This window comes from Sus scrofa, chromosome 11 (assembly GCF_054392235.1).
Source record: "Sus scrofa isolate SSC_HxYL_T2T_F1_AM1 chromosome 11, Sscrofa_HxYL_maternal_Yorkshire_Landrace_v2.0, whole genome shotgun sequence".
Lineage (NCBI taxonomy): Eukaryota > Metazoa > Chordata > Mammalia > Artiodactyla > Suidae > Sus > Sus scrofa.
The window spans coordinates 65,028,297-65,055,597 of NC_139393.1; the positions used below are offsets into that span (position 1 = coordinate 65,028,297).

Here is a 27,301-nt window from a genome sequence, read left to right on the forward strand (position 1 = left end):
CCACTGAAAATAAGCCATAACAAGACTGCACTACAAGACATTTGTGTCAGCAAATAAATAAGCAAATAAATAAATTTATAGAAACTAAATGCATTGCTACAACCACTGTCCATGTTAACAAGAAACCCTTGCAAAAGGGAAAAAAACAAAGTGTATGTGTTGACCAAGATGGGATTAAAGTTTTCCTGTTTGACAAAACTTTAGACAGGTTTCTTCCTGAATAGGTCCCCTTTCTTAGAGCAGTTCTCTGAGAAGGATCTCCCATTTCTTAGAGCATTCTCCCTAGAAAATGTGGGATTGTAAATTTTTCCTCCACCTCTTTGAGATGTAAATCTTGTTCCAGCCTCTAGATTGGATCCTCCCTCCCCCCATTATCTTTCTCAAGGACCTCTGAGCCTTCTCTTTGAAATGTGATCATCAAGGAAGGCAGTGTCTTGTAATCAGCAAGGAGAGTGGACTTAGGTGAGAGCCACTAGCAAATAGAACCTAATCACACTGACCAACTTCCCCCTCAAGTCCTGTAGTGCTTTCCCACTGTCTCACTCACCCAATGCTCCCGTATTTTCAGCAGAGGTGAGTTCTCTCTGTCTACACCAACAGTCTTGACTCTGTAAAGTAAATAAAGGAAACTTCATTTTAAATGAAGTCAGGAAGCCAGGACTGGGGGGCTCTCATGCTCATGCCACTTGTGGGCAGGAAGAAGAAAGATAAGACTGGGAGAGAGGAAATTTTTCACATAGGAATTTTATCTCCTGCTTTAAAAAAAATGGAAGACAGGAGTTCCTGATGTGGCGCAGCGGAAACGAATCCAACTAGGAATCATGAGGTGGCAGGTTTGACCCCTGGCTTCCCTCAGTGGGTTAAGGATCTGGCATTGCCATGAGCTGTGGTGTAGGTCACAGATGTGGCTCGGATCTGGCATTGCCATGGCTCTGGTGTAGGCCGGCGGCAACAGCTCTGATTAGACTCCTAGCCTGGGAACCTCCAAATGCCGCAGGTGTGGCCCTAAAATACAAAAAAACAAAAAATAAATAAGTAAATCAAAATAAAAAATGGAAGACAAATCCTCTATGCCCTACCGACCACATTCTAACCACCTTGCAGCCAATGAAAAACAGTCACCACTTGGAGGTCTTGTTCTCCAGTGAACTTTTGATCATAGCAACCCTCCCCAATTTCCTTTTAAAACCTAATAAAAGCAAGCCTCTCTCCTTTGTTCTTTAGATTTGCCTCTTGTGAATTACAATTCTCTGCTATTCCTAATTTACACTTCCTCTACTCCCTCTACCCTTTGGTACAATATTTGGCTATTTTATTTTTAAGGCTGACAACTCCTATTGCATGTGTAATTTCTCCCAGCTGTAAAATTTCTTTGATAGGTCGTGTATTCCTCCATCGTACTTGGAAAAGGGAGGAGGAATGGTAAATAAATAGTTTCTTCTCCCTTTACCAAATAATAAAATTAAAGGGCAATATATTGTTTGGCCACTAGATGGGGCATGTCTAAATTTCACTTTGTTCACCTGCCCTAAAACATTAGACCAAATCATGACTCATATTCCTTAATATATTACAATAACAATATGATCACCAAATAGCAGATATATACACTATATGAAATTGCTAAAAAATATTATATAGGTATTCATATTATTGATAACTATTGATCATAACCGCCGCTTTTAGCATTAAAACTATTTTATTTATTTATTTATTTTGTCTTTTCAGGGCTGCACCTGTGGCATATGGAAGTTCCTAAGCTAGGGGTTGAGTCAGAGCTGCAGCTACCGGCCTACACCACCACCACAGCAACGCCAGATCTGAGCTGTGTCTCCCACCAGCACCACAGCTCATGGCAATGCTCAATCCTTTAACCCACTGAGCAAGGCTGGACATCTAACCAGCATCCTCATTGATACTGGTCAGATTCTTAACCCACTGAGACACTGTGGGAACTCCCAAAACTATTTTAGGAAAAATTTTGTTGAAGAATAGTTGATTTACAATGTTGTGTCTGTTTCTAGCGTACAAAAAATGATTAGGTTTTTAATATGCAGCTATATATACTTTTTCATGTTTTTTTCATCATGGCTTATAAGAGGATATTGAATATATAGTTCTCTATGTTATACAGTAGGACCTTGTTTATCTATTTTATCTGCTAACCCCATACTCCTAATTTATCCTTCCCCTATTCCTTCTCCCCTTTGGTAAGCATAAATTTGTCCTATGTCTGTGAGTCTGTTAAAATAATTTTTGCATCTTCCATTTTAAACAGTATGGGTTCAAAACTATCTGCATGCTTTTTTACATATTTTTCTGCATCCATTATAACAATCTTACATAAGAAGAAATTATAATTTTCTATTTGCAAGTGGATGAATTGTTTCCTTCAAATGGAATTAGACAATATCTTCCTTATATGCTCAGGTTCTAAAGCCTATCTTCTTGGGTCTGTATTTACTTAAAGTGATTCCAGTTGTAGGCTAGTGTTTCTATGTGTCTGTAACACACCTTTGATAGACACAAAAGAGCACATCTCTGAATGAAGATTTAATTTAGGAATATTGTACTTGGAAATTTTTGGTGGACTATCATCTTGTACTCTTATCTGGAATATCCATATGGGCAGTTTATCTTTTATCTTCTAGATATAAAAATTCCTACCCCAGGATGAGAAATATTTGTAAAAATAAACAATTTTGGAAACCATAAAACTTATCATTTATAGATATTATTTTCTCCCAAATTTGGTCTCAACCTATTTTCTTATTCCATAAACCAGATTATTCTCATCATTTCTATTCTTCACATTATACTAGATATATTCATGATTTATAAAATGTAAAGAACTTAAGTGTACAATTCAGTGTGGTTTTGAGCATTTCCACTCTTCTGTACATATTACATAATCTTTGCCATAATAACAAAAGTCTGAAGTGTTTTTACATTTTATTTAACTTTGGCTTGGCAGCCAAGTGTGGCTTAACAGTGATAAGCTCCCTGTGCTAGAGCTCATCATTCCCAGGTGGTATAACTTTTGAAGAGTTTAAACATTTAAACCAGAGAGATGAAAATCAAGCTATAACTAACATTATACATGTTAAGTTTAGGGGACTTTGGCCATTGTTTTACTCTAGTTATTTTGGTGTGGAGACACATTCTTGCTTACTGAAACAGATAACTTTACAACAATTAAAGTAGAAATAACATGATTGACTCTACTTGCTTAATGGATGAAGATTATGGAATAAGAATTCCTACAGATAATGAAAGAGCAAAATCTATATATATGTCCCTTTTGTTCTAATGTCTTATCTTCATGAAACCCCTAAATCTTACCTCTTTCCCTTTACCAGGGCTGCAAACTCTTAATTGATCCCTACATTCCCAGTTATTCTTCATCTGAATTCTCCCATATTGTATTAATAGTTCAGGAGACCAGACAGGGCGAACATTTCAAACACATTCTCCTTATCAATATCAATCCCTTCAATTCTTAGAGCAGCCTACTTAAAAATCAAAGTATCCAAAATGAAGAATATTGATCACAGCATACTGGAGTCATGGGATCTGTCTACCTTTTAGTTCAGTCACCTTACTTTTCATCTGGAGGTCTTGGAACACCACATAGTAACTGTGTACCTCAGTGTCAGGTAGGAATATTGGAACCTTAAACTCTCCATAGGATTAAATAAGGAATTGTAAATTTGAAGAACTATGTATATATAAGCTAATATTATTGTTCAGTCCTCCATCAAAGAAGATGAGAACTGCTAGAAGTAAATATTTCTCTGTAAAATTAGTAATTTATAAATTCAGATTGACCATTAGTGCTACTTTTCTTTTAGTAATATTCATGTCCAGTTGACTCTATTGTGCATGTTTTTTCCACACTCTCATTGGGTATTTGTTAATCAATTCACTTCAATCACCTATTATGTAGAGTTTCAGGCAGTCTATAACTTTCCAATGCCTATTTCTTTGAGGAAATTGAGTTCATTAGATGTGAAGGCTTTCATTGCGTCTAGATGGAAAGACACATATTTAACTTATCTTTTTTCATATTTTCCCCACTCTCTTGAGGAAATATTGACTCTTGGTCATCACAGAGCTATAAGTTTGGTAATTTCTTATTCCACTGGGCACTTTACTCTTTCAAATTATATAGTCAATATTTTCTGTGCCTTCCTTTTTATACTATTTATTTGGTGATTTTCTCAGGCTTACAAACAAATCCAATTTGTCCCTGTCCTAATAAAGCCTTTTCTGAATTTCATGGTCACTCAAGTCACTGCTGTATCATTTTTCTTTCTTTCATTAGAAATCCTTTTAATATTTTAATCTTTTAAAAATCTTTGAAGCAAATTCTAACCCAGAGAAAAATTATAAGTATGTTCAATGGACAATAGCATATATTTCTTACTAATGAGAACCCCTCTGATACAATTACAACACAGTCATCAAATTCAGAAAACCATCGTCAATACACTGCTGACAGCTAATTCTCGTACCCATTTGTAGTTCAACAGTTGTCCCAATAATATTATGCAGAGCAAAATAATACAGTATATTATTGTATATTGTATGTAATTTTTCATGCCTTTTTAATTTCCTTCAATCTGGAGCAAGTCCAGAGTTTTGTCTTATCTTTTGTCTTCTTGATTCTTTCAAAGATTTTAAAACACTTATTTTGGTTAACACCTATCAACTTGAATTTGACTATTCTTAATTTTGGCTAATTTGAATATTTCCTTATGGTGAAGTTCAGTTTATGTATCCTTAAAAGGAATATTATCATCAATGTTGTGTTTTCCTTATTTCGTTGTATCAAGAAGCACATAACTTTGTTTTTTGTCCGATATTGGTGATGTCAATAGTAAACACTTGATTGACTCATGTCTGCCAGGTGTCTCCATTACAAAGTCACACCTTTTACCTTCTAAATTTATAAGTATCATTGAGAAATTCTGAATCCTTCTAAATTTTCTCATCTTCATCAAACTTACATTTTATTAACTTTATTTATGTAAGTATGGATTTTTGGATTACTTTATATTGTTCCATGGATTATAATCTAATAATGATATTAATTATTTTTAAGTTTTAGTTATGCTAGATTTGGCCAATGATGGTCCCCAAACTGCTCCTGTGTCCTTAAAACCAAAGAGTATGGAGGTTTCCCAAAAAGGAAGAACAGTATCTATGGCAAGTTATGACACATTTCATAATTTAACAATGTTTTAACAGTGAAGTAGGTGGTGATGCACATATGTCACATCTGCTAAAAGTTAAAATCAAATACCATATAAAAACAGTTTGCATTTGACTTTACATCAAATAAACATCTTCATACAGGAAATTCATGGAGCCAAATCCATGTAAATAATAAGCGAATCATGTATGTATAACATAATTTTAACTCACATTTGCAGGATAATGTTGAAACAGGACCTTGATGAAGTGCTGAAAATTAATTTTAAAAACATAGCCCCACTTAAGTATTTTCATATATATTTGTAAATTAAGATCTTAAAATTTTAACAGTCTTCTTCAATCTCCATCATATTCCCTCTGGAAGGATATACTTCACAATTTCTATATTTCCATGCATTAACATATCGAAAAAATGAAGTTCTAGTGAAGAAGTCACCTGGACCAGATTTATTCTCCTCCCTAAAACAGATAATACATATATGTAACAATAAATTTAAAGACACAAGACATCAGGAAATGAGGAGCAGTGACCTTGGGAGATGAGAAACAAATAAGGTGAGTCCTAATGTGGTCTCCGTGTACTATATTGAGAGAATTTCCTAATTGCAATGTGGAATTTGGAGCCTAGGCTGAACCCTACTAGTTCCTGAACTGAAAGAGATGGCGATAAGAAGGCAGACTACAGAGATTAGTGTGCAGGTAAGACTCACAGAGATAAAAGAGATGCTTTCAGAGGCCCCCTCAAGTGTTTAGTACCACTAAACTGAGCAATGCTGAGTGCCAATAAGCTGAGTAAAGCTTAATGTATGTTGGTGAAAAAACTAGTGGAGCCTGGGAAACAAACCATCTGTTCCCACAGGTAGTGCAATGCTTGGAGTTGACACAGAGCCTGGTATAGTGCCAGCTAACACATGTGGAAGAAGTGGAAAGCTCACACCCTACTGGTGGGCACAAAAAGTTGTCATTTTGGTAAAGAGTTTGGTATTTTGTTATAAAGTTAAGCAAACACCTACCTTCCAATCCAACCATTCTACCCCTACACCCAAGAGTAATCGAAGCCTAGTTCATTACAAAGACTTTTATATATAAGAGCTATGTTTGTACTAACCATAATCTAGAAATATCTAGGGTAAATGGATAAGCAAATTTTGGTATATTCATTAGATGTGATTCTACTGAGCAATAACAATGAATGAACAGTTAATGTATGCAACGACACGAATGAATCCCCAATTATTCTCTGTAAAAGTATCTGCAAAGTGATAACATACAGTTTCATTTACTAAAAATTTTAGAAACTGTAGGAGTATCTACTTACAATGGTAAGTAGGTCAGTCATTTCTTAGAGACTCAGAGGAGGGTACAGTGAGAAGAGATTGTACTGAAGCATGAGGACACTTTTTGGGGTGTTGGATCTGTTGACTATCTTGATTATAATGACATTTCATGGGTGTATGTCAAACTTGCCAAATTACATACTTTCTATATATGCGTGGTTTTTGCGTTTTAGTTATACTTTGATAAAGCGGTTTTTAAAAGCACAGAAGCAATGTAAACATTCCCCTGGTGCAGCACCACCATCAATTTTCAATTAGATCAGTTTAAAAAGAAGAACCAAACTCATCTGTCATATTAAAATCCTTCAAAATTGGTGCATTGTTGTTAATTCAAACCATGTATATAAGCGTTTAGTGTAAAGAGTTGCTATTTTACTCAAAGTTCTTTTTAGTTATAATTTCAGAATGCCAGAATTTTAAATTTAACCAATGACTGGTATAAATGCTTTCAATGAGTAAGATACACAGCTTTGTGAGAATTTCCTTTTTCTTTATGTTATATTTGCTCTGACTGTATTCCTTGAGATGGAAGTTTATGTCTGCTGAATCTGGCAATAAAAATTAAAATATATTTTTATGCCTTTTAACTTTTGTTTTATCTTTCTGGTAATTCATTTCTATTGTATTTTACTTAGATATTGGTCAGGAATTTGACTTCTTTCCCCACTAGCTTTCCACGGCTGATGAGGAATGCTTTTAAGTCTGCCACTTCAGTATCTCTCAAATGTGACTTTTCTTTGGCATGCCAGTATTATTTTTCTTTCTCTCTGTTTCTCCCTTCCTTCCATTCATCCTTCCTCTGCTGACATACATGTTAAAAAATATTTCAAGCATTTTAATAGCCTTTTAGTCATTTTGTACACTTTCACCAACCAATTCTTCAGTGTCTATAATGTTTCTAGAGGTTGGAATACTGCTTTAGAATTAAACATTGCCACCAGTCAGAAAGGATTACTGGATAATCTTTTCTCCCATAAGCTTTGTTTATATTTCCATTTTAGTTATGCTACTGGCGGCCTTTCTTTTGAAGTTTCTTGAAGGTAGAACCAACATCACCTCCTTCTGTATTCTGCCAGCTTCTAGGCACCGGTGCACGTGTTTTGGAGTGCATTTTTTTCTCCCAGTCACCTCTGCAGTCATTTTCTTCTGCTCAAAAGAATTCCACTTGCCCTTTACCAGTAAATTAAAGTCTATCTCCAGCTCAATAGGCAGCTCTCATGATCCTTCCAGAGAATATTCAGTTGGGGGCATTCTCATTTGTTCACTATATCACAGTTCTACAAAAATGTAATAAGACAGCTAAACTACCATTTTTATTATTCAGTGACACATAGTATGCCAGGTGCTTTCCTGTACACAATTACTTTTTTTTTCATTTTTTAAAATTTTATGGAAGTATAGTCAATTTACAATGTTGTGATAACTCTGCTGTCCAAGAAAGTGATTCAGTTACACACCTACACTATCTATTCTTTTTCAGATTCTCATAAACTTTAAAACCAGATGTTTGTACTGAAATATGTACACGTTGACTTCATAATATACCACTATTTCTTTTAATGATTAATTTATTATTATTTTCTTGATTATTCTGAACTACCAGCTGGCAAAAATTCTGACCACTCCAGCAGTGTGTCACCCTGGCATCTAGCAGAAGTTTGAAAATATTTGAAATAATTAAACAATCAAGTGTAAAAAAATAATTAAAGAACAACATAAAATAAGACAATGTTTTTTCTCTTAAAATAATATTTTCTAGTAATTCTACCATTAACCAGCAAAAATCACAGCAAGCAACTGATCAGGGTCTCATTTAATTTGGGCCAATTGCATTTGTCAATTCACACAAGGCACATCTTCTCAAATGATTTTATTAAATATATTTTTAGTCCTAGTGTCTGAGCCAAATTAGGGATGTGTCGCAGGAGCTGACTTAAAGAGCACACATCTTAACAATTACAAGTGGTTAGATTTAATTAATTTCATGTAGTTAGCTAAATTATTAAATCATCATGGCTTGGCAAAGAATTAATCTAAAGTCAGTTGGTGGAGTCATCATGTAGAAATACCAAGGTTTTCATCATAAGTATAAAAGAAGATTTCTCATCTAAGCAGTATGTGTAGAATACATTTAAAAATGCATTTAAAAATCAATATAACATTTTATGTTTAGTGCGGGTCAGTGACAGCATATCTCAGTGAAACCAAAGAACATTCTCCTTGAAGGTAGCATAGAAAGTCTCTATATCTTAATGCACATTACATTTTGCTGAACTTCTCTATTATCAATTCTGAAATGCCCCTGGTTCATGAGAAGCAGTTTCATAGACAGTGAGATTCTCAAACTGAATAGGTTGGAAACCAAATTTCTGGTCACGACTCAAGTTTTCTTTGAACAAGTGGTGTCTTCTATCTTGGAGCCCTTATGTTATTCAACAAAATAATTATTCAAGTTATCAAAAAGTGGTTCATCTGTATAATAAAGCTTCTGTTTCATAAAGGAATATTGCTCTTTCCTCCTTATTCCTATTTTATTGCATTTGTGTTCTTTTCTTTTTATGGATACTTACTTGTTTTTATTTTACATCTTTTTTTTTTTCCTACCCCTTCAGCACATAAAAGTCATGATGACTTCAAATGACTGGGTATTTTCCAAAGTCCATTTCTCCTTTGACTTAAAAACCATGATAGTAAAGCAGTGAATGCATACTCAAAAAAAAAAAAAAATCTAACACATGATTTTAGTTGGGACCTTGGGATCCATTAGGGCAGTGTGATATAATATCAGTCCTGTACAATTTTTTTAACCTCATTCTTAAGATGTCAAAAATTTTAAATTTGTAAATAGTGTAATTATACTTTTGTGTGACTCTTTGTACCCTGTGAAATAGAAGAAAGTCATACACTTGTAGTTGCTTAAAATGTCATTCCGAATTTTGGATGCATTTGTTAAAACTTCATGTTTTCAGGTACCATATACCCTAGAAGAGATTCTTAAAAATCTCGGTAATTGAGCTCCTTGGGTAGTCTCGTGAGGACTATGGGCTTCTTTCTGAATAATTCTTAAATAATTTAAATAAAAGATATAACTGCAAAGGAAACAAATGAAATAAGATTGACTTGTCAAATTAATAAAGCCAAAAAGTAGAACTGTAAATGTAAAATTTAATGTGGTAAAATAAGACACAGAAATAAATTGAATAACAATGATGATTTTAAAGCAGTGATGAGTAGAAATAATGATTTAGGATATTTACAAAAGCGGTAATAATATATAAACATTTCTTTGAGTTTTACTGCTGACAAATATAATGCTGTTTTGATTTACTGCATACGTTTGAAAGAAATAATATATTTCTGCTCAAGGCTAATTAACATGAAGCTTTAATTCTTCCCATTTAAGTTCAGAAACTCCTGATCTCTATCTGTAGGTGACTTTGTAGTCTGTGGATTCTTGTTCCAGTATTTCAGTTTTCCTATTAGAAACTTCATAATGACAAACAACACAATTTTCTTCAGTTGTTAAAATGTGAGATGTGTATTTTTACTCCTTTTATACTATCCATATTCTATCATTTCTTAAGAGTAGCATATGCGTTTGAGTCCTGGAGCTCAGAGTTGAAACGAACATTTGTCATTTGTTAACTACCTAAAACTGGACAAGTCATTAGCTTTCCAATGTGCTTTCCCACACACACCTTGAAAAGGTTTTGTGAGAATCAGAAATAATTACTCTACAAACCTAGTATTCCAGCTGGCAAAAATTTATAGTAGCTTTGAAAAAAGGCTTGGTATGAATCTGCACTAACCCATGTGGCATGTTAGTCCACATTAGCACAGGGCTAACTAATTCACTTCTGAATTTATACCAACTGCAGAATAGAAGAGAAAACTGAAGGGTTGAAGGGAAGGAGAAGAAGCAAATCAAATGGCAAAAGAACCTGTAGGGTTTCTATACATCAGTCCCCAGAAGAGGTAGATCTGACTACAGCCGGAGGGCTGGATCACAATGACAAGCACAGGGTCTTCTTGCTCTTGGTGTGAAAGGGAGCATGAGCTGTGAGCGGATGCTCACACATGGTCCATGTTCCTCGAGGTCTTAATGACTTGAAGTCATTCGGCCTGGGTCTATTCACAGGATATTTGGAAAAACCTCTTAGCATATACCCAGGTTTGCACCATTGATAAACTAAGTTAATAATGTTGTTAATATTTATTAGGAAAATAATAGGTAATATTTATGTAGCACTTCTACACATAGCACTCTGTTTGGCAGTTTATAAAATCTATACTCCTCACAGCAAAAGTGAGACAGATACCCTTATCATCTCCATCTTAGAGACTAACGCCCAAATTCATTTTCTAGCAAAGCATTCAAAGTCTCCAAGATTTTCAAATCACAATGAATTGGTCAAAGTTAGAGGAAGTAATACGTAATATTTTATGTATAACTCTCATTTATAAAATTGTTGTGCACTACCTCACAACACCTTTTGAAATGTTTCTTTTTATTGTTGTTAAGAACTCTAGACAGTATAAAACATGGAGTCTTGCCTTTCGTGGTCCACATTTTAGTAGAGTCAGTGAGACACATACACAAGTTAATACAGCAAAAGATATAAACTGGAATTTTGTAACAGATAATAAGAAAAATAAAATAACATTTAAAATTACCTAGTGGCCTACCATCTTCTTTTTAGATATGATTTTATTCAAGTACTGATATTCCAAGCACATTAAAAATCAGGCAAATCATGAGAAGTTGTGAACATATGGAGCATTCGTCAACAGTGACAAGACTGATGATAAGAATAATTCATGAACTATTCTGACGTTTTAACTCTTGCTCTTCATCTATTTTGTAAGGCACTACAATTAACATAAATAAAATCTAAAGACAGCATTCCATAATTAAACACTCAGTGGATTAAAAAATGAGGAAGTTGATATCATTTGCATTTGTCTCCAGGAACACCTGCATTTATTTCTAGGATCTTCTAGTAAGGAGAAACACAGCTGCCAATGTTGTGACTAATGAAAAATATAAAGTTAAAGTCATGAAGAACTGGCTTCACTGTGTATATTTCTACTGCCCTAAAGAGTTTTCTTTAGGTCCAGAATTTATATTACATATTATTTTGACTAGTAATACATTTTTGAGGTAACATGATGTTGGCTAATGCATTAGTCAACTCAGGCTGCCATAACAAAATGCCATAGACTGAGCAGCTTAAGCAACAGACATTATTTCTCACAGTTCTGGAGGCTGGGCAGTCTAAGATGAAGGTGACTGAAGATTCAATTCATGGTAAGGACTCTTCCTGGCTGGTATATGAAAAGCATCTTTGCTTCTTGTTTACCTCCCAATAATTTCCTTTACATTAAAAAAAAAAAAAGTTTCTTTTTTCTCTCATTTGTTAGCTAAGTTATGCTTTAAAATATTTATACAAAGTTAAGCAGAATTTCATAGGTTTTTAAGTACGATAAGTAATCAGGGTATCTTTACCCATGCATTTCGAATACTATAAAATTGGGTATGTTAAAGAGTGCTGTTTAAACTCTTATGAATTTATCTTAATGTCTATTTCAATCTAAATTATGTGAATAACAAATATAATCCTAAATACATAGATACAGGCATACATATACATTTCTACTTGTTTCTGATAAAAATGGATTTTCAATAACATTGATATTCATAAATAAATTGACTAAATTAAATCATGTAATTTATTGGTATCATTTTTTGGCAAAAAAGTACTGAGATTAAAACATCTCAGTAGATGGAGTTCCTGTTGTGGCTCAATGGGTTAAGAACCTGATTAGTATCCATGTGGAGATGGTTCCATCCCGGTTTCACTCAGTGGGTTAAGGACCCAGCATTGCCACAAGCTTCAGTGCGGGTCACAGATGCTGCTCAGATCAGGTGTTGCTGTGGCTGTGCTGTAGGCTGGCAGCTGCAGCTCAGATTTGACCTCTAGCCTGAGAACTTCCATATATCATGGGTGTAGCCTTAAAAAAAATTAAAAAAAAAATCTTACTAGAGAAATGAAGTGATGAAAATATTCAATGAACTGTTAAAAATGACTCTAAGAAAGCCAGAAAGGACAATGATTTTATAATAAAATCTGCTGGCATGACTTCTAATTAGATACTACAAATGTTACAAAAAGACAATGCCTTCCTTAAAAATGGTAGATCTTCTTAAGAAGAAAAAGAAATCATAAAAATCATTTTGTATATTTTCTTACTTTCAGTTTTTGAAATTCCAAAGCATCACAAAAGTTTGAAACATAGCCAAGAGCTAGGGCAGGGTTGAATGATAGGGTTCATCTCCTACTGAGGCTACTCCATCAAAACTGGGAGAGATGGCTGTTTTACCTCATGTATATAACGCAATAGAGAGAGAGAGCTAGGGGAAGTAAAGGAACAGAGGACTGTGTTCTAAATGAGATAAGATAAAACCCCACAAAACATATTTTAAACAATGATAAAAAACATACCTACTACTCATTAAAAAAAACTCATCAAAGATTTTTAATTTTGGTAATCTACTCAACAGATATTTACTGAATATCTTCCCCTTATGTAGAAAGATGCTAAATTTCTTACCATTAGGAAAATGGCAAAATTCTGAAATGTTGATGAAAACATTACCTAGCATTAATATAATAATTAGTATATAAATTTACCTATTATTAATAGACATATTTGTTAATTCTAATGTATATCTGCATCAGTATTAAAAATATTAAAAAGTATTCAAGTTTTAAAAATATTATTTTTGAGTAAGAAAAAATAATTTTATTTCACATATAATAGGTTATGTTTACTTTTTTACTCATTATATTAGAAATTTTGTAATGTGTTTTAAAAGATACAAAGAGTCTTTGTTCATTCTAATGTATACCTGCATGGTATTAAAAGTATTAAAATTATATTTTTTAAAAGATTACAAAGTATATTTGCTAATTCTAATGTATAGCTGTATCAGTATTAAAAGTATTAAAAACGTATTAAAAAAGAGTTTAAAAATATTATTTTTAAGAGTAAGAAAATATTTTATTTCACATATAATATAGGTATGATTACTTTTTTACTCACTATATTAGAAATTCGGTAATGTGTTTTAAAAGATTACAGTGTCCTTAAAAATTAAGTGTCCTTAAAGATTACTAAGTGTCCTAGAGTTGAAAGTAGCTTATTTATCAAGGATCCTAAAATTCCTGAGATTAACATATTTTAAATTTCCACAGGTTTACAGTAAATACATTTTAATATCCAATTTGTTAAATCACAAAATATATTGGCCAAGTTAAAAGAAACTCTGAGACGGACTAGTATTCTTCAGAAAATAAACTTATTGGTTACAAGAGCAAATGAAGTGGTAGTACATCTTATGGAGTTCTGGTCAAAAAGATAAAATTTCCTTTTAAATCAGCCATAATAAGAGTTAGGAAATCTATATAAAATATTCTGATTTCCAATGATTTCTAATAATGGATGATTCAGACAGTCAACATGGTTTAAATTATAATAGTTACTTTTATGTCATTGTATTTACATGCAACTAAACTGAAAGTAAGATTAAATAATTACTCAGATAATTTAAATAATGAATTTATCAAACTAAAATTAGATAAAATATTATGGCGGAGCCTTATGTGAATTGGAGATGTATATAAATTTCAACTGCTATTTAAGAGAAGATCACCCATGACTATTTAATACCAAAATAATGTAAACAATGTCTACAAGCCTGATGAGGCTGGGGGAAAAAAGGTCTTATTTATTACAAAGCCAGATTTTAAAGTCCTAGAAGGCATTTTTGCTGTATAGAAGATTTAGCTCTATCATTTTGCATATTTTTACTCATGTGCATTTTATTAATTTTATTAATATAATATTAATACTCATTGAAAACATGTTAGCTCCTTTGAATGAACAGACTTTTATTAAATTGAGGGATTTTTTTTTTTGAGGAATATCAGTGTTTTTATTCCCCAAAAATGTATTACACTGCTAAACATAGGTCAATTGAATTAACTGTCTTAATTTTGAGCTCCCTTCACCAAATGAAACTAAGAAAGTAAAATCCTTGAGTTAAAGGTATTTTAAGCTGGAACTTTGTATGCATCTGTGTGATTTCCACTTCAAGGCCTTCTTGACAGATTTTGCATTAACAGACTAACCTAATAATAACCCTGGACCAATGTGCCTTTGAAATTAATCACAGGAGTGCTGAATTCCAATGACTAAAACGGGTATAGCATAACGGCTCTTGTACAGTGGTTCCAAAATGAAACAGGAGATTTATTTTTGAATTTTACATGGCATGAAAAAGCTCTCTTCTTTCAAAATCATTTTATGATGTACACATTCAGCGAATTAATACTATTTGATCAAGTTCCCTTTACATTCACTCTGCTTATCTACATATATGTGTACTTTGTTTATCTAGAAGGATAATTTCAGAACCAATAACACTGTGGTTCAGTACCAGTTTTCTTAATAAAAACTTAATGTATCACATTACATTCCCAGCACACTCTAATTAAATTCCTTTTCATTTCAGTCTGTCTCAGAGGGTTAGAGAAGCTCAAGAATATTTAACAAAATTCAACAAAGCAACTACCTGAAGTTGATACATTAACCTTGGCACTGAACATTACTTTATTCAATCCATGTACACCAGAAACACTATTATACAATGACCTAAAAATGACAATATTTCACTATAACTGGAGAGGCTGTAAATGAATAACGACCATTTCAAACTCATTACATGTATTATCTATTTTGCCTTTAGACTTTTTAAAGAAAAAACAAACATCAGCAACTGTAAGGTATGTCTTATCTAGATATAGTAGCTAAACTGTAACTGGATATATTCTTGATAATAAGGAGGATGGATAGACTTAATTCTTGTTAGTGTAATCATTTACAGTAGTCATATGCCTCAAATTTAAAAATACATGCTGATTAAATTTTGCTCTTCCATTTGAAGGAATATGTAATTTTAAACAAAAGACCATCCTTCCTATTTAACATGCACCCAGACTCAGCCCAAAGAAACAACTCATTACTCTGGGAGGTGAGGCTAAAGCAGAGACCTCTTTCCTTGATTGATTCTAAAGAGTCATGGGGTCATTTTCTTCTATGACAAATCATATCTATACAGGCCTACCATCCCACTATGGCTTATCTAAATCTTTATGGCCATATACAATTTAATTTCCAAATTTTTCATATTTTAGGTAGGTAATATATGTACTCTTTATTGTATATCATTCCTAGTTATAGTTATATCATATTCATTTCTTTGCAGTGAGACAAAAATATCCATATATCCACATACCTACTAGATTAGGTAAATAATGACCATAAGTAACCTTATGTCAGTTCTGCCAAAAGATTTTTCATAGATTCAAGTTTTTCTGCCCATTGAAGAGCTTCCTATTTTTCAGTATTTGATTATATTGCCATGTGGCTATGTTTCGAAGGCCATGTAGACTTTCCATTCTGATGACAGTGCCCCCACCATTTCCTTGACCATGCTATTATGTGACGGACAAATAAAGCCAAATAAAGGATGGAAGAGAGAGTTTAACCTCCTACAAAGCTGGATGAGTCATATATAATGCATAGCCTTCAGATTCAAATATATTACTTTGAATCCGGTTTTATTTATTAGTTATTACTTATGTGGTCAGTTCATTTGGTTTGTCTATTGAAGCTTCTGAAAATTTCCAGCTATGGTAATTTTTTTGTTCTTTTGGTAGCAAGCTAAAGTAGCTGCCCTAAATACATCTTCCCCTTTATGGAACCAAACTTTCTGCCTCCTCTTCCCCTCCAAACCACACCCCCCCCCCCAACCACCAACTGTTAAGAAGAACTTTCCTTTAAACTCCTAAATTGTCTACATAGAATCTGATCCTCATCACCCCTCTCTTGCTCTGCTATAGGTTGTAACAATTTCTTTGTTGGCTACTTTACCACTTAATAGATTTAACATTATTTCCTTCTATTTTTTTTTCATCCAGCTTTCTATCTATTTGAATAAGGGATTTTAAAAGAAGAGCACATGGGGAGGGAAAGAAATGGATATCCTCAAATTTTAACTCACGGGTCTTAATGTTAGTCTCAGCAATTTTAAGGGATTTCAGCAGTAGAATGAGAAAATGCACCTCTGCTTTAGAGAAGATAAAATGGTGAGTGCTTGAATGAGTTGAGAGCTGTTCAGTGTGGTAATAAAAATAACGGTCTGGACATTCTTGAAATAGTTAAGGCAAGACATATGGAGTCCATGATCTAAATTCCAGTAACAGGAACACAAGGTAAGGATTGAATGCTAGAACGATTCCAAGGTGAAAATCTCTGGTCATGTTCCCCATTAGATTTTGGGTGAAAAATTACAAATATGAATTCAGGAAGCATCTACATAAAAGCAATAGTTAAAGCAATGGAGTACCAAAATCATTAAATAGAGAGCAGAGTTCTGAAAGAACATTAGCAAGAGCTCATAAAATATGTGACTAACAAGACACATTTGAAGGAAGAGCACAGACTGATTGTTGAAGACGGTAACTCAGAAAATAATATGGTTATGTGTTTTGAGGAAAAAAATGAAAAATTTTTATAAAAATGTATTATTACTTATTCATTACTTTTTTCTTTATTATGGGTTATTAGGTTAATTCATATAGATACTTTGGACATGTATACATGTCTTATGTCTTCTCTGAAGTACACATCATTCTTGTTATACATTATATTTGTAGATATATATTGTCTAATACATTAGGCAAATATAAATAGAAAAGATTAAGACAAAGACAGTTGTAATTAAGACAGGTATTTCTGAAAACATAGGATTCATTCCAGATGAGTTAATCAAGGAGAAAGTCAGAATGGACTGCACAGACAGCACAGGAGAAAGCTAAGTCAACAGACAGGATCTAACTTTGCCTAAAAAATAAAGCTTCTTTGATGACTTTGCAATACAACTGGGTGTTAATGAGACATAAGTAAATAATATACAATCCTACTAGTGAAGAAAGTTTAATGGACATAGTGGGGAAGGGGAGATGTTTGAGAAAGATGTGACCAATTGAAAGTAGGGAAAATGTGGAGTAATAGAAGTAGATGCTTCTGTATTACTACCTACGACATAGATTTATATTCTGTGCCACTGTGACAATGTAAGATTGCATCTGAGTATGTACTCCCAGGATACCTGTGGGTCCTCTTTTGGGGATAAAGTGAAAGTTCCTCTGATCTCTGTTAGGTTGCCTTTCCCTTGCAGCAAAAGAAAAAGTGCATAAAACATATTCATAAACCTACATTTCTAGAATCTTTAAACATGATTTTGATTCTAATTCTTATAGCAGCAGAAAAGTTGTTTAATGAATATTCAGCTGTATTTCAGGGTGTACACTAGAGAGTTAAAAATGTCTTCATTTTAGGTTTAGTCCTTGGCTAGTTAAATTTTTTGATTTGTATATTAAGCAATTGGATGAAACGATTTACACTGATTTTCACCTAACAATCCTGACGTTATAACAGTCTCGTAATTAGTTGGCGTCCATATTTTTTTAATCCAATAGTTATCAGTGTGTGATCTGAGGACCCCTGAGGTCCTCAAGGTCTTCCTTTTCCCAACTACATATCCGTGTGGAACAGAATTTTCTTTATAGGCTTCACCTAAAACATTATATGACAACATAATTGAGGCAGAAGGAAATAAGAAAGTTTAGCTGTCTTCTATTTATTAAAGAAATGCAAAACAATCATCCAAATTTTCTTTTGTTTTCAAAAATAAAGTTATATTTTATAAAAATATGTTTTGCATGTTATCATGTAGTGAGTTTATTTTAAAATACATAAATATTTTAAATACTTCTCCATTTAATTTCTAAATTTATAAATCTCAGGAGATATGACCCATATTAACACAATCACTCTTGGGGCCGCAATAAATTTTTAAGACTCTGAATGGTGTAAATGGGGCCTGAGATGGAGCAGTTTGAGGACTGCTGCTGGAATCCATCCTGGGCACCACACCAGGCTGATGGGATTTCATCAGGCTGATAAGTTTCACGTGGCACATGGTTTTCCACAGTTTTCAACAGCGTCCTTCTTTCCCATTACTTTTCTTGTTTATTTAAAAAATCATTTTATTTAATTTTTTCCTGCTTTCTTGGGATACAACTATGTCTTTCACTATGCTTGTTGGGCCTGGGGACTAAGCACTAGATCCAAAATGTCCAGGTGAAATCACTGACAGGCAAGATCAAATCAAAACTCTCAACAGCCCACATCTACTTCATTTACTTTCCCCAAGGAGAATGTCATCATTAGGACTGTGAAAGTTTTGCTCAATCCAGTCCCTCTGTAATACTGTTCTTATCCTCTCTGAATATCTAACGTTTACTCCTGCATCATTTATCTGATCTATATTCCACTCTAAAAGCCTCACCAAAAATACCAGTTCAAACTGATCTCCCTCTTTGTTTGCTGAACACACAAAGCATGTTTACTGGACTCCATATAAGAAGCATTGTATATTGCTTACCTACTCTATTTCATGCACCGCGCTAGCTACTGAAGATGTTATGTTACTGTAAGGATAATGGGGCAGACTAACTAAAGTTCCTGGGAAGGTAAGGGGTCTTGAGAGCACAACAGAAAATCTGAAACTGAATCATAATGCACACATAGTATTTAACTACATCGTGGGAAAGGGTGGAGGTGGGAAAGAAAATTTAAGGTAGAAAAAAATATACAACTATCCCAAGGTGAGATGTATTATGGAAATTTCAAACATGGCTGTTCTAAGGTAAAGAGAACAGAAAACAGAGTTTAGGTAATGAAAGTGTTTGTATGATATATTGTTTTTGACATTAATGTGGGTGTAATTTAGATTATCCTTACTGTATAAATAACATTAATATATTCATATTTTTCTTTTCCATGTGCAAAACTCTACAAAATCTAATGAATGAGGTCTATCTTGCAAATACTCAACTACAAGCAAATGAAATTACTTTAAATATGCACTTGACCTAAAAGTAGATGTACATTAACAATAAAATAAGTTAATTGAAGAAATTATTGAAGATACTGCTTCAAAACTTTTGTGTTTTGCCTATACAATACAAAATACTGAGAGAATTTTCATTTTTTTTAATTTATGTTAAAATGCTTATACCTACATCATTTTAGTTCCTCTAGTTTAATTAAACTACTAGAAGGCTCTTCTTTCTGCACATCACCTGTGTTTTCAATCTAAAATGACTGCCATTTATAAAGTTACCTATACATTAAATAATGCACTCTATTTTTTAAAATGCCCTTACATCCTCTTTTATACATTTTGGGATATAATGCTCTAAGTTAGAAGTATACAGCTAATATTACAGAAGATACATTAAGTGACCATAATGTGGAGTAGATTTTATTATCCTTTTTTCTGGAACTTTTTAAAATGATCAGTTAAGTTGAGCTTTTCTATAAAATATTGAACCACATAATCAAGGTACATTCATGGCAATGCATCAGTTGAATTAATTTGAAATTGGAAAATGTGTGTGCTCATTGGAGCATTTAAAATGATGCACAACACAGGATAACAGGATAATTTATTAGAATAAAGTCAAACTAAGTCTCAATTAGAGGAAAAGACCAAAATTAATTGTTTGAGGAGAGTCCTCAGGGTAAGGGGAGAAAAGACTATAAATTTTTTATAGTCATACACTTTCAATACAAATTTAAAGAAAAATCCTTTGCTCATTGGATTTAACCTCAGTTAATTATTTCAGTTTTATATACTTCCCCACATAAAATAAATCTTAACTTTTCAACTCTCTACTTGATTTCAAGGTGATTAGTTTAAATAAGACACTACCCAAGATATCCTATTGATAATCATTTCCCATATCACCTTTTATTCCTATTCATTGTTTCTCTATTTATGCAGCACAACTCTAGCTCAGTCCCCTGAAAGCTAAATAATTTAAAGGGAATCTGAAAAACCAATTTTAAATGTTATTTGTGATCCTTTATAAATGACGAGCACATCTCACATAACTTTGTCCTAACAAAGTTATCTATATGAGATTTAAGTTTATCTTAAGCACAAATGTGCTTTATATATATATATAAAAATCATATATATATATATCATTTTTTCTGATAATTAGAAATAATTGTTCTGAGTATAACCTCTGAATCTGCTATATCTCATATGATATTTTTAATTGAACAAAACCCCATAGGAACTCCTATAACCATGTGGGTATTATTCAAAAAGAGGTTCTGCTAAGAGACTTCAAATTTTAATCAAATGGCTTTGGGGATGGAGATAACAGAAGAGGAGGGAGAAAAACACAAATTCAGTTCAAAGAATTTCAGTAATTATGGCAGCAATAGATAATACTTTAAGCTAAAGATTAAAAATTGGAAGAAATTTTTTTAAGAAGTCAATGAATTTTAAAATCCAGCATAGTTATGTGTGAAACTTATCTATACATAAATACTTTGAGGTTTATAAACTGTAAGTACATAAAAAAATTACAGTGCTCCACATCAAAGAGGCAAAAATGATTGAAAGTAAATATATATTTGCATTAAATATAATCAAATATAAATGCAAAAAGTGTAAGGATATAGAACTTACTCGTTTGAGATCTTCTAAAACAATGTAAATCACAGCAATCTTTTGAAGAGTATAGGGATAATATTTTCTTCTTATATACAGCTTTAAAATTCATATCTTCCTATATCATTACTCCTTTTCAAAGTGTACCTGTCTTGGAGATAAACAGAAGGTACCACTCATTAAAACAGGGTCAGTTCACACTTCAGTTTCCGAGGTAATACACTGACCTGATTTATACAAGATTTAATAAATAATTATAGCATGGAAACATATACAATATATTAACTTTATAAATAATTATGGATATTATAGATGCATGAAATACATCTATAATCAAATAATAAAAAGTGTTCTGTAATTATACAAAAAATACAGCACTTTTATATTTTGTTAAACTTTAACAAATAGTTTAACTATATGCTACTAATATTCTATAACTCTAAACAGTATACCTGTAACAATATAATTTTTGTTTAATTTTAAGCATAACTGAAAAGAAGTAATTGTGTTAAAGAAATCCGATTTTAAAACATTACTAATATGCTTGAATAATCTCAGATATTGAGGGATATGAAATTTATGTTGATTTCAATCAACATTAATACAGAGTTAATTCCTTTTCATTCTTCTTAATGAAAGTCAATTTGCAGGTAGGTATCTAGTTGCATTCACCTCTACTTTTTTTTTTCTTTTTTAGGGTCACACCTGCAGCATATGCAAGTTCCCAGGCTAGAAGCCAAATTGGAGCTGTAGTTGCTGGCCCACACCACAGCCAAGCAGCATGGGGTCCAAGACACTTCTGTGACCTACACCACAGCTCATGGCAATGCCAGATCCTTAACCCACTGAACGAGGCCAGGGATTAAACCCACATCTTCATGGATACTAGCTGGGTTCGCAACCCACTGAGCCACAACAGGAACTCCTACTTCTACAAATTTTTTATCCTACAGCCTTTAAGAGAAAATAATAAGCAATTCATCTTTTCAAAAATGTAATAAATATTTAATTGAATAAGCTTTCTAATTAATTTATCCAAAGATAATATTTCTTCTCTTCTACTTTAGGCTTATGTTTTGAAATAAAATACAGAATTTGTATGAATAAAGTATGAATCTATATGAAAAAGGGAAAAGATTAATTTCCCTCTTGATGATTGCTAATAAGTGTTGACATATGAGATATTTAAATTTATTTATAAAATGTTTAGAAATCTATCTTTTCTAAGACTCTAAAATCATTAATGAAATTACTTGAAGAACCTACTAGAGGAAAATAAGGACATGTATAAAAATCAGTTTATGGAGTTCCCATCATGGCACAGTGGAAACAAATATGAATAGGAACCATGAGGTTGTGGGTTCGATCCCTGGCCTCGCTCAGTGGGTTAAGGATCTGGTGTTGCTGTGAGCTATGGTGTAGGTCGCAGAAGTGGCTTGGATCCTGCGTTGCTGTGGCTGTGGCACAGACCAGCAGCTGTTGCTCCAATTCTATCCCTAGCCTGGGAATCTTCATATGCTGTGGGTGCAGCCCTTACAAGAAAAAAAAAAAATCAGTGTATATCTCATGACATTTTTAGTATATGCATTATTTATTAGTATATTTTATAATAAACAATATTTATTATATATAATTATGCTATATATAATACATGCATTATTATATATTATATATGTAATTATATATAGTTATATCATCTGTAAATTTCATAGTTCTCAAAATGCTAATATTTGAAATGAGAGAAATTTTCAAAATCTTCCTTTTGCAGAAAATCCTGTGTACTGCATGGTAGAAGAGAGATAATCTGTTATGAAATAGAAGAGATAAGTGCAATTGAAATGAGGAAATTTAGAAAGACTGCTGAAGTAGAACCAATACAATTTTTAAATAATTGCATGCACGTAAAAATGAAAAGTTAAAAGAAGCAAATAATTCTGAAGTTTGAATTCTGAAGTTGAATTGAATACTGAATACCTGGAGTTTGGTAGTAAATACTTAAGGATAAGAAATTATAAGGATAAGTTACTTTGGGGTATATTTGTTTGCTTGTTTGTTGTTACTTTCTAGATGTAGACATAAGAAGTTTGGAAATATGCATCTGGATCTTAAGAAATAAGTGGTCACTGTAGACTCAAATTTAAAAATAAGGTACAGAGGAGAATTTTACTGATATATATATTTGAAATTAATAGATGAGGAGAAATATATAAGGGGATAATGAGAGAATATGCAATTATCAGTCTGGGTTAAAGAAATATCAGAATAAAAAAGGACTGATAAAAGCTATTAGATATCTGCTATCTTGAATCACTATGAGAAAGCACTGCAAAACAGAATAAAACTTAATGAATATTATTTGAAGAACTCTAGGAAGGACATATACAGCTGGAAATCTCAGACGAGGGTAGTCAAATATTGCTATACAATATAAAAGGTGAACCTGGGCAATAAAAAACAATCAATACTGGAAAAAAACGTTGGACTGGATACACAAGCTGATACCTGAAGATTCCTTGGACTGCATTCCCAACAAGAGCAAGTAAGTTGACCTGAAGGAAGTATTTAAGAAAAGATATATCAACAGAACTCAGCTTGTCAGCGAGACCATTTATAGGAGAGATTCTGCTGACTGGAAGGAGCCCAAGCTACCAATCTAGGTGAGCTGCAGATCTGTCAATCAGATTTTTCAAAAATCAGAAAGAAGTAAATAATTTCAAACAGAATTTTACACTCTTTTAAAGTATCACTTAAATGTCATTTTCAGCTCATCCAAGATCTCCGGAGTTATACTCTCACCCCTGTGACTTGCTAGTTGTACAATCGTGGGCAAATATATATTTTTTTCTGTATTTGCCTCAGAATCTTCATGTATAAAATGTTTTAATATTAATTTAATTATTAAAAGTGAAACACTTAGTGAAATGCTAGGAAATACTAAGTACGATATGCATGTACCATTGTTATTATAGTTTTAATTAATGGTATTTCAAACATGTCATATATACAATAAGCCTGGAGAACACTGACCCCAGATTGAAGCAAGTTATAAAGCTCTGGGAGATACTTCTTCAAGAGATGAAATTATTGAAATACTTAAGTTATTGAGAGGAGACTGACTTAGCTGGGAAAGTTACATTGCTAAATACAACAACAAAAACCTAATCAGTAGAAGAAGAAATAATACAGTTTACACCATGATGGATGTTTCTCACACTGGAACATCATTCTACTGGTTCGGGTGATGGAAGAAGAAAACACATTCTCCTAAGGATTTGATTACCCTCATCGATATAAGACCCTGCTTCCATGATGAAGAACCACCGGAAATAAGAGAGAGCTGTTCTGGACATTTTTTTTTTTTCTTGAAATACTGCTGAATGCAGTTAAGCAATTCCAGTATTGTGTGGACAGATTAGTTCCTTAAGACTGGCGCCCTGTAAGGTCAGCTACTGGAAGGAAAAAAAAATTGGACTGGACATGGAGGGAGAGGAAAACTACACATCTCCTAACTTATTTTCCAATGTTTAACAAGTATATGTTCCCAATGGGAACTCTTGATAATGAATGGTTCTATTGTTACTCAAAATTCTCATGCTCTTAAAACTTATAGCTTTCTATTATCTATTTTAAAACATAAAAATTTTCAACATATTGTTGATTATTTGAGAACATGCATAATATCGGGACATGTATGCATACCTCTATAAGTCTAACACAAATTTTTACACATAATAAGTAGTCAAAATGTTTTAAAATGAATGTTGATACAATGTTCAACCTAGGTTAACTTGATAATAAATTCATGATAAGCAGGACCTCTATTATTTCTTTCCATCTCCACAGATCACACAACATCCCATATAGTTTGGTTGTCAAGATTTCAGATTTCAGTAACAGAAAACTAATGCTAACCAGCTCAAGAAAAATATGACATTTTGCAGCTTGCGTATCTGTGAAATCAAAGGGAAAGCTCTTGCTTAAGGCATGACTAGGTCCTGGAGTTCAAAAGATGTCATCACTTGTCTATCATTTCTTGTTCACTTTGATCCATTTTATATATTTTTAAAAAATTAATTCTTAGACAAGTCTTCTCCACATGCTGACCTTAAAATCTACTGGCAGCCCATGAATCACCTGGTTCTCAGTCACACCCATTCAAAAAGAGAGAGTCCCTTCTTCCTAGTGTCAGTCATGATGCCATAAAAGGATTCTTCATTATCTGGTGCTGTATAACCTTTAATCCAATCACTATATCCAGGAGAACTGAGGTATTACTGGCTATCCTGGATCATCTGCCTACAAAGAGGAATGCAAGACACTGATAATATTGACACCATCTACTGGAGGGAAGGGGACAGTTTCTGAGAGTAAAAGACATTAAACAGCCAAGAAATAATTGAAGAGTCTAAACTGTTGATCTACTATTCTCCATTATTAATAAAATTCAAGCACCTATATTTTCAATGCTTTTTAAAATAATTCTTTCCTCTATGAACATAGGTGTTTTTAGATAACTACTGCTGCATGACTGCAAAAACATAGTGGTTAAAATGAAAACTTTAATTTGCTCATGATTTTGTGAAAGGGCCAGTTAGTGGGTCCTCTCTAATCCCTGTGGTAGAAAATGGAGCTGATGGATCCATTCATTACCTATTTGGTTTCCTTATTTATACATCTTAGTCCTCTCGCTCTCTTTCTTTCTGAATTTCATCTCGTTTTCTGAGGGATGCAGGGGACTTGGGTTGTTTGTTTTTAATGGAATGTTTGTCTCAGGGTAAGTGCATTTTCTGTAGGGTTCCTAGAAAATGTAACCTCCTAGGCAATTTAAAGATATGCCTCCTATCAGTCCAGCATCATGTCTGCAATATTTTATTGGTCAGATTCAAGTGAATGAAGTAAACTCAACTCTTGACAGGGAAGAGACAAGTTCGTATTGCATATGACCACGTGAGAAGAGAGAGAAGGCTGTGATGGTTTATGAACAGAGGCGGCTGCTATGGGTAAATTAGACCTATTTGGGTAGGAAAATCATATTCTGATGGCTTACAATTCGATCAGCAAGAGTTATTACAGCTAATTATTATTTTAATTATTGATATTTTAATGGTGTGTATAGTCCTATATATTTCTTTTATAAAACGAATAATCAGTGGTCTATGTCAAAAGTTGATTCCTGATGAACACCATGATACCATTCAAATTTCTTGATTGGCCTTTAAAAGCAGCTATTTACAAAGACCTCATACCGGGTGACTGTAGGGAGTGCCACTTTCCCTAATGACAACTTTTTAAAAATGTACACATGCACAACATGAGCCCATGATTTATCTTAAAACATATAACAGGGGTAGATATTCTTTGAATAAATACTAAAAAAATTTGAATTGCATACTATGTCCATTATTAATGGTACTGTCACATGAAAGTATTTAATTTTTTTTGTAGGAGGGTTAAAATGATTATATCTGATATGTCATTGGATTCCAGTGTAATTTCTAAAATAAGAATATTAATTATTTTTTCCACTTTTGTCTCTAGAATCTTTAAAGTCTGAATCAAATATGTTACCCTAGAAAATATTTAAAAATCTACGTTTGTGTCTATAACTATTAAGGACTATAGAGTTACTGTTTAATTCTTAGAGAAACCTTACTTTTTTATCATGCACATAAATACTGAAATAAAACATAACTTTTCTCAATCATACTCAGCATTTTTTCTGAAAGTGTTCAAGTGTTATATCACATAATACAAACAGAGTTATCCAGGCATACTTCATCTGAAAATGTGCAGAAGTGCTGGTCCTAAAAAATTTGAGTGAAGCTTGAGCGGGCACAGCAGCAATTCTTTCAAGCTTCTATTCATATAGCAAGTAGATTATAACAAAGGGTCTAGAAAAAAGTTTTCAAAATGTGTATAATTCAGAAAAGGAGAGGAGATGAAAAATATTAGTGGTGAAATATTAATAAAATGCAAGATGAAAAAATATTACTGGCAGTCATTTTCCTTTAAAAATTAGTATCTCATAAATTAAGAGTCTCTCTCTCTGACAATTTTCATTATAAAATCATTAGAAGTTATTGCAAAT

General features: G+C 32.9%; 1 protein-coding gene across 3 annotated transcripts in view; it reads right to left on the reverse strand.

The window, feature by feature from the left end:
* LOC146398664 (uncharacterized) overlaps positions 1-27,301 on the reverse strand; it is a 304,287-nt gene that overhangs the window by 111,813 nt on the left and 165,173 nt on the right. For all 3 annotated transcript variants that reach the window (XR_014820084.1, XR_014820085.1, XR_014820089.1), the window contains 2 exons: positions 21,232-21,364; positions 548-608 (listed from right to left, as the gene is read on the reverse strand). The gene's annotated coding sequence lies outside the window, so the exon portion shown is untranslated. The remainder of the gene's footprint in view (positions 1-547; positions 609-21,231; positions 21,365-27,301) is intronic.